Below are 8,267 nucleotides of genomic sequence, written 5' to 3'. Positions count from 1 at the left end.
TACCAAAATTTGAATTGGGCCGAGAAAAATAAATCATATAATATTATGGATTACACATATTTAAGAGTCGACGGCAATCTTGGGTTTATGACGTCATATACTCGCCTTTCGCCTGAAAGAAAAGACAAAACTTATGTCTTTATGATTCTACACATGAAAAAAGATATTGATGGTTGTTGCACGTTTCTATCGTTTCTCTAATGCGAGAAATAAATAATTTTCATAATCCATATGTAAGCCATGGCGCCATACTGTGTTTATGACGTCATATATTGGCTTGCAGACACAAAGGAGAGTCAATCACATGTTATGTCAAGATTTTTTCACATCCAAAGAAAGATATTGGCTTTTGTTGCATATTTCTATTATTTTTCTGTGGCGAGAAATTTTCACCGGAGATAAACCGCGGCGGCCATCTTGGATTTATGACATTATAAAGGGTTTTCAGCACGGACAAAAGATAAACACTTGTGATTTGCTATTCTCCACGTTTAAAGGAACATACTGGTAGCGGTACTATGTTCCTATTATCAAAGGGCAATGGAACTACAAATGTCATATAACTACATCTACGGATACATTCGAACATTATTCACGAAAGTTCGACATTTAGTCCTACAAAAAATTGATTATCTCGGTTATTTGTTCAGATACATCAATGATTCTGGTCGCGTTCGAAAGCTATTGAAATGACCTCTGACGATTATATCAAAGTATTTTCCCATAATCATAGCAGTTTCAAAGTTATTTGCTATAAAACATAGAAAATCGTTTTGAAAATAAACATTTTTCCAGTTTGAGACGCCATATTTAAAAATGGCGGCAATATAAGGCAAGTATTTATAATGACAATAAAGGTACAATGTATTCTCTGCAAAATAAAGGTAAAAAGGAGTTTCTACCTTCAATGGTAATGGAGTTACACATTTTTAAACTCAGTTAAGTCGAAATTCGTTGGCGGCCATATTGATGACGTCATATACCTAAAACAAGACCCCCGCCGATTTGGGTCTATATCAGGATTTACTTCTTATTAATAGGTCTATCATCCCTGAAAGTGGTATGTTGGTATCACATTTTGCATGATCTAGTCGCTAAGCTACTAGACTACTGCCTCTGTGATCCTCCCCTCCAGCCCAAAAAAACATGCTCAGAATAAGTCCTATCCAAATTACAAGCATTTCTGATGTAATAGAAAAATAAAGAAATCCTGAATTTGACAATACAGTTTATAAATTATTATTACCGTCTTAAAGGAACATGTAATGTCTAAAAACGAAAAAAGCAATAAAGTGAGGTGTGAAGCAATTCAGATCACATGCATCGAAAGTGAGTGACAATTACCCAGCTAGTAGTAGAAAGGCAGTATCAGGGCTTAAAGTGCGCATGCACTGCATTCCGGCAAATCAGCCTGTTGTCAGAATTTAGTTCGTGTGCAACACTTGTCACTTTACAAACATTGTGCATTAATTTTTAATTAAAATGTTGGTCCCGTCTATGAAACGACTATTACCAGATCAGGAACATGGATCAGGGGTTATTTACTTCCATTGTTGACTGTGTTCTCGCAAATCACTGTGGATAAGCATTCTGGCGAGGTGGCTATTCACTGTAGCCACTTTAAACCCTGGGTAGTGTGCATGCCTAACGAGCAGCATTTTAAAGGTGGAGCATGGCCACGAACTCTGTTCCGACCGGTCATCCTTCCTGACTGAGTGACTGAGGTTTCACCTGGTACATTTTGTCAGGCCAGGTTCGCTGCCTTTTCACTTCCTTGCCTCTCCTTTCTCTTGGCCTCGTTAGTCGCCTAAAGACCTTAATGCTGTGAAACAAAAAACATAAAATTAAGTAAAATGGTGTTGTATACGCTTCAGCTTAGTTCATAGATAACACGAATGAATATCCTAATAAACCTCAGAAATGTGGGGGGCAGTAGCCCCTCTTGCCCCCTAGGTTACGTCTATGCATGGGTGCTCACTTGAATTAATTTCAAGGCTGTTTGTGAGTAAATACTTTCTTCAAAATAATATTAAAAATTATAGAAAGATTTTCGAGACATTCGAGTCGAGTCGAGATTTTTACAAGCAGTCTCGACTCGACTCGTGTCTCGACTCGAAAATTCGAGTCGAGAAATACGTTTGTCTCGACTCGTCTCGAATTTTACAAAGTGTCTCGACTCGAATCTTGACTCGAATTTGAGTCGAGTCGAGTCGAGATTCGAGACTTGTCTCGACTCGTGCGCATCCCTAGTGACACCCTCCCCCCCACACACACACATCTTTTCCTTCCCTTCTACGTTAAGTTGCAAAAAAAAGCCCAAATACATGTTTAATTATTTTAAACGAATAATCAAACTAGCAATTTTCATGTCTCTAACCGTAAGGAATCCCGAGAAATGGGCATCTTATAATAATGATTCCCATCTCCTTTTCTTCCCTCGTAGGTAAAATACCAAAAACGCTGAAATACGTATTGAATTATTTTAAGTGAGAAGTCCATATACCAAATTCCATGTTTCCAAACTTCAAATATTCTTTGATATTGATATATTATTATAATAATTGCAAACCCTGTCCCTTTTTCTTTCCACTTGTTTTTCTCCATTTACTAAAGTGTTAAAAAACATTTAAAAGAGTGTCGAATTATTTTAAGTGAAAAATCCAAATATCAAATTTCAGGTTTACGTCACAAATCTTATCTACTGTCCGAATTTCAAGTTTCTAGCTTAAGCGGTTTGGCCTGTGCGAAGATCAGGACTTCGTTTATATATACATATGATTACGATAACAGCTTGTTTATTTCCCAAGAAAAGATGAAATGCCATTAAAAGTCACAATGAATCCCTGGTCCCTTCCTAATGTTTCCGTGTTGAACCGTGTGACGGTTCTCTTTGTTGATGTAGTAGCTAACGAACGTACCTTTGATCTTTGATGCATGAGGTTCTGTGTTTGATTCCCGGTAAGTGAACATCGAACGCGCTACATTGGTTCAGTAATACATATCTATGAATCAACCAACCGAAAAGTCTCATCTCAGATTCAGCGAGCTTTTCGGTAAGGAGCGTTGAATATTAAATATTTCTCTTTATTCAAAGTAAAGGTAATTGAAGTTATTGGGACTCGAATTCCATTTCCAGATCTTTTCCTCTAGGATACAATTTTAAAGTATACACTTTTAGTTCAAAGAGTGAGCCGTCTTTCCCTCCTTCCTGCAGGTGTTCGTCTAACAAATGAATCATATTCTCGCTCCTTTGGGGCTAATGGTGACCGCTTCAAGCAAATAGGGACAGAAGTATTAACAATCCAAATATGTCTGTATTAGGTACCATTAAGTACCACCTATTTTGATTAGATTCTGCGAGGCTTGTCACACAAATTGGATCGGTCGGGAAAAGACAATATTTGTATTTTCCAACGGTAAATGCTGAAGTAAAATATTTTTTGGAGGGGGCGGTCGCCCCTTCCGCCCTCCACGTGGATCCGCCAGTGTAGCAGGACAAGATAAATAAAATACAATAAGTGTACAAATAAGCCATAATTTATAGGACTTCTAAAACTTGGTTCCAGAAGTGACGTTCTTTGTTAGTAAATATATCAAACAAACATTCTCTTTACACATTGCATTGTAAGTAGCACTAATTCTCCAAGTAGGTGACATACACCGTATACAGTATATTCGTCCTTGTTTTAAGACAAAAGAATATGTTATTGTTTTTTGCATTTGCGTTTTGAGGTACGGGGTTTGAATAAATAAATTTTTGTAATAATTTGACTTTATTACGAAGAGTCTAAAGAGCAAAATTAAGTCAGTTAGTGTCTTTCTTTGTTCTAACGTCCTGAATTTAAAATTGATATAGTGCTCAAATTTTGGATACAGACTGGACTTTTTATAGGTAAAATCCAGATAACTGACGCATATTCTAATTTAATCTTAACATACGAAAAGTAAAGAATCTTCAATGTCGTATCATTTCTAAGCTCATTCGGATTACAAATCCGAGGTTTCTGTAGGTTTCATTAGTTACGGTTTTCACATGTTGATCGAAGGTTAACCATTGATCAAATATTTCTCCCAAATCTCTCACTAACTTTAATTTTTCTAAAAATTTGTCCCACGAATGGAATACTAATATTCAAAGAAAATTCGTTCCTACTGAACGTCACAGACACATTTACCTACATTCATCTTAAGTTTATTTACTTTACATGAATTCAATTATTCAAATGACAGTCTTTTCCTGTTTTGATTTTTGAATATATTTTGAGATCATCTGCAAACAACAGTTTTTCTGAGAGGTCTCCAGTTATATGCTATCACCGTCTGCTCTACTGCTTCATACTTAGTACGGAGCTTCCCTCTAACACACAATAACCAACGGTCCTGCAGTCGACATCTGACCGTTGCCAACCCAAACATTTTATATGTTTCCAACTCCAGGTGTTTCCTTTAAATTGATGAGTATTTATATGTTCTTTATAATTGCGACGTGTATTCGTGTATCAGAGCAGTATACTACTTTGGAGACGATTCTATTCTACATATTCAACGCCTGTTTTTGGCGAGAGCTGAAATCTTATTTTGGATCTGTACTTTTATTCATCGTTTTTCATACTGGAAAAAAAATAATATTTATGACACACGTGACAAATAATTACTTTTCCACATGACAATATTATTAATTACAATAATTCAACATTTTAGCACCATGGTAACAATATTGATTTATCATGGATTTTATTTTTCTAAATGAAGATGTTTAACTAATTCTAAACAATGGATGAATCTGAATATGATTCAGAATCAGAAGACTTATTCTGCAGTAGCTCTGAACGTTATGAACAAAAATTTCTCAGAGATGACACAAGTGAAGAATCTGACCCATGTGAAAGAAGGGGGGAAATATTTGACATAGATGACTTAGGTGAAGAATTTGACACATATGACTCAAGTGAAGAATTTGACACATGTGAAAGAAGGAGGAAAAAATTTAACACATATGGAAGAAGTGGAGATATATATGACACAGATGAAACAAGTGATGCAATGCCTGGCACAGATGAAATAAAACCTCCTTTAGTTCTTTACATAGAAAGTAAAAAGTTACAAACTCTCCAAGATATTATAATGTCAAAATTTAAGAGCTTCTTTACTACCATTGATACGTCTTCAAGAAAAATAGAAAATGACGCTGCGAAGGAGTTAAGAGAATACTTTCAACATCTACCAATCAGTGTTCGTTCTCAGCTTTTGACTATGATAATTTGTCAATATCCCAATATAGAGTTTCTAAGTTGTCTCGATAAGCTTCTTGGTGACTCATGTAATATGTATATTTTTGCACTTCAAGTGTTGCTATCCAGAGGAATGGAATGCGTTATAAATGGTGAGATCCCTGAAAGAAAGTTGGACGAGATACTTTACGTTCTTCATGAGAATGCAGGCAACTTTAAAATGTTGTTATTACCTTCTAAGGTTGAAATAGGACGTAGCGAACAGCTAGAACAGAAGATGGAGTTCCTTCATAGTTTAATCGAAAACAACGGCAATTGGTTAACGCACCTGAAACTTGACTCTAAGTGTAGCGATACTTTGCTTCGGGTTATTGGAGAAACATGCCATCATCTTCAAACTCTTTTCATCTGTAGGCCAAGTTCCAAAGTGACTGACAAGGGTATCGAATTCCTTACTCAAAGTTGGGAATGTCATGGAGAACTACTAGCCAACAACGCGGGAAAAATTAGCGAAATTGTATGTTCAAATAACAGAGTCAACACTAAACATTGCACTTTATCTAGTAATGCAAATCATAAATGTATATTCTTGTGTTGTAAAACAAAATTGTGTCAAACATTGAGGTATGTCAAATTATTTGGTACACACGTTACGGACGAGGGCTTGAACATGTTGGTGGAAGCTGTTGTCTCCTTAAAAGCATTGGATATTCAGCTGAATCATGACTTGTGGACTCACTGCTCTAAGTATGTACAGTTCCCATCAAAATACATTTGTCCTAACTGGAAATTACGTTCCCTATCAATGAACAATCTAACAACTGAACATCTAAGGTTTATTCAGATGCTAACAGAAAATAACAATCCTATCACTGATTTACAAGTGTATTACGATAATTTTAATTATCTAAGTCCATTTGGTTTAATTTCAAATATCAAAGATTACTTCAAAGATCATGGGTGCCATCTCACTAAATTAGATTTAAAGTTTCCACATGGTAGTTTTGAAATTTCATCATTTCTAAGAGATTGTCCACGTATTGTATCATTAAAATTGCATATTAATCTATTAGGCTGGAACAATGATAAGAAACCTCTTCCATCACCAACTCTGAAACATATAGAAATCATGTCAGACATATCTTCAGAGGTGGCTCTATTGTTACTGGAGAGTGCTATTGCCGCGAAAGAAGTATATTTGCGCCGAATTACAGAGGATCGTAATTTCCTGCTAAACTTGTGCCAAAAGCCAATCTCCAGAGAAATGAAGGTATTCTATGTTCATTCAGGACAACTCTTTACAGATCGAGAGGACATTGTCACGTTCTGGGAACAGAATCAGAATATTAATTACATTGGCAGAGTTACTTTCAAAATAAATGAACTAGGATTGGATGAGAAGGTGGATCTAAACCGGAGCAAGATATTAAACAATTTTAAGCATTTTAACATGTACTAGTCTTCGGTTTTAGTTTGGAGAAATACAATAAAATTTAAAATGTCGAAGATTTAAACGAATCTACTCAGTGTTAACACCCAAAATTTACGCCCTATCTCAAAATTAAGATCTTGAAAGACTTAACCCTAACCACTGTAATGAACAGGACCAAATAAAATTAACTTTCCTAAATTCTAAAACCAGTTCTCGATTTTTAAGGAAGTGCTAACCCTGGTCATACACACAATTAATGTGGGTACACAACGACTGCTCTGAATATGAGAAGGATGTAGAGTCTGTGCCTTATGCAAATAGACATCGTACATGGAATCTCGTAAAACTTTTAAAATTGTTTCTCAGCGATCCTCTCAATTTATTTTTAGTAGTCTTGTAATGAATGATTTTTTAAAAATGCTTTTCACCTCAGTCTTTTTTCAGGTTTCGCAATGTATAAAATATTAGTTATAAGAATAAACTTGTCATTCACTTTTCTGAACCAGTTATTTTATTTATTTTTCCTAAGGACCCAGGACCCATATTACCAACCTCATATTGCTTTTCCCGCAAAATTATTTGCTTTTATTTCCTTTTCTTTCTTTCTTATATATATATATATATATATATATATATATATATATATATATATATATATATATATACAGGAGTGAGTTAGAGAAATACAGGATGGACCTAGTAGAAGTTCAGGAAGTTAGGTGGGAAGGAAATGGATCTGTGAATTCCGAAAATTTTACGTTCTTTTACGGGGAAGGAAATAAAAATCACCAGTTAGGAACAGGGTTTTCGTTCACAAACGGATATTACCAGCAATTAAACAGGTTGAATTTGTCACTGACAGACTTTCTTTTATTACTCTTATGGGACGGTGGTGTGATATTATTGTTCTAAATGTACATGCTCCAACTGAAGATAAGGGTGACTATATAAAAGATAGTTTTTACGAAGAAGTGGAACGGATATTTGACCAACTCCCGCGATATCATATGAAAATTCTACTAGGGATTTCAATGTGAAGGTAGGACGAGAGGATATTTTCAAACCGATTATAGGGAACGAAAGTCTGCATAAGGAAAGTAATGACAACGGTGTTAGACTCGTGAACTTTGCAACATCCAAAAACCTAATCGTGAAGAGTACAAAATTCCCACATCGCGACGTTCATAAATACACTTGGACATCACCAGACGGAAAAACACATAATCAAATTGATCACGTTTTAGTAGATAGAAGAAGGCAATCTAGCATAATTGATGTCCGGTCGTTTAGAGGGGCTGATTATGATACTGATCACTACCTGGTAGTAGCGATAATACGAGAGAGATTATCGTTCAATAAAGGTAATATTCAATTTCCGAAAACGGAGAGATTTAAACGCTTGCAGGGACATGGATTTAGAAGTAAATACAGAGAAAACTAAATACATGTAAGAGCGTCGGGACCGTAATACGGCAAATTGTGGAGGTATTAAAATATTAAATAATACTTTTGATAAAGTGGATACTTTCAAATATTTAGGATCAATATTAACAAACGAAAATCATATTCACGAAGAAATTAAATGTCGACTAAAAGTAGGGAAT

Source organism: Thermobia domestica, chromosome 15 (assembly GCF_964235325.1).
Source record: "Thermobia domestica chromosome 15, izTheDome1.hap1.1, whole genome shotgun sequence".
Classification (NCBI taxonomy): Eukaryota; Metazoa; Arthropoda; class Insecta; order Zygentoma; family Lepismatidae; genus Thermobia; species Thermobia domestica.
The sequence above is the reverse complement of the archived record's forward strand: the minus strand, read 5'-3'. Positions refer to the sequence as shown.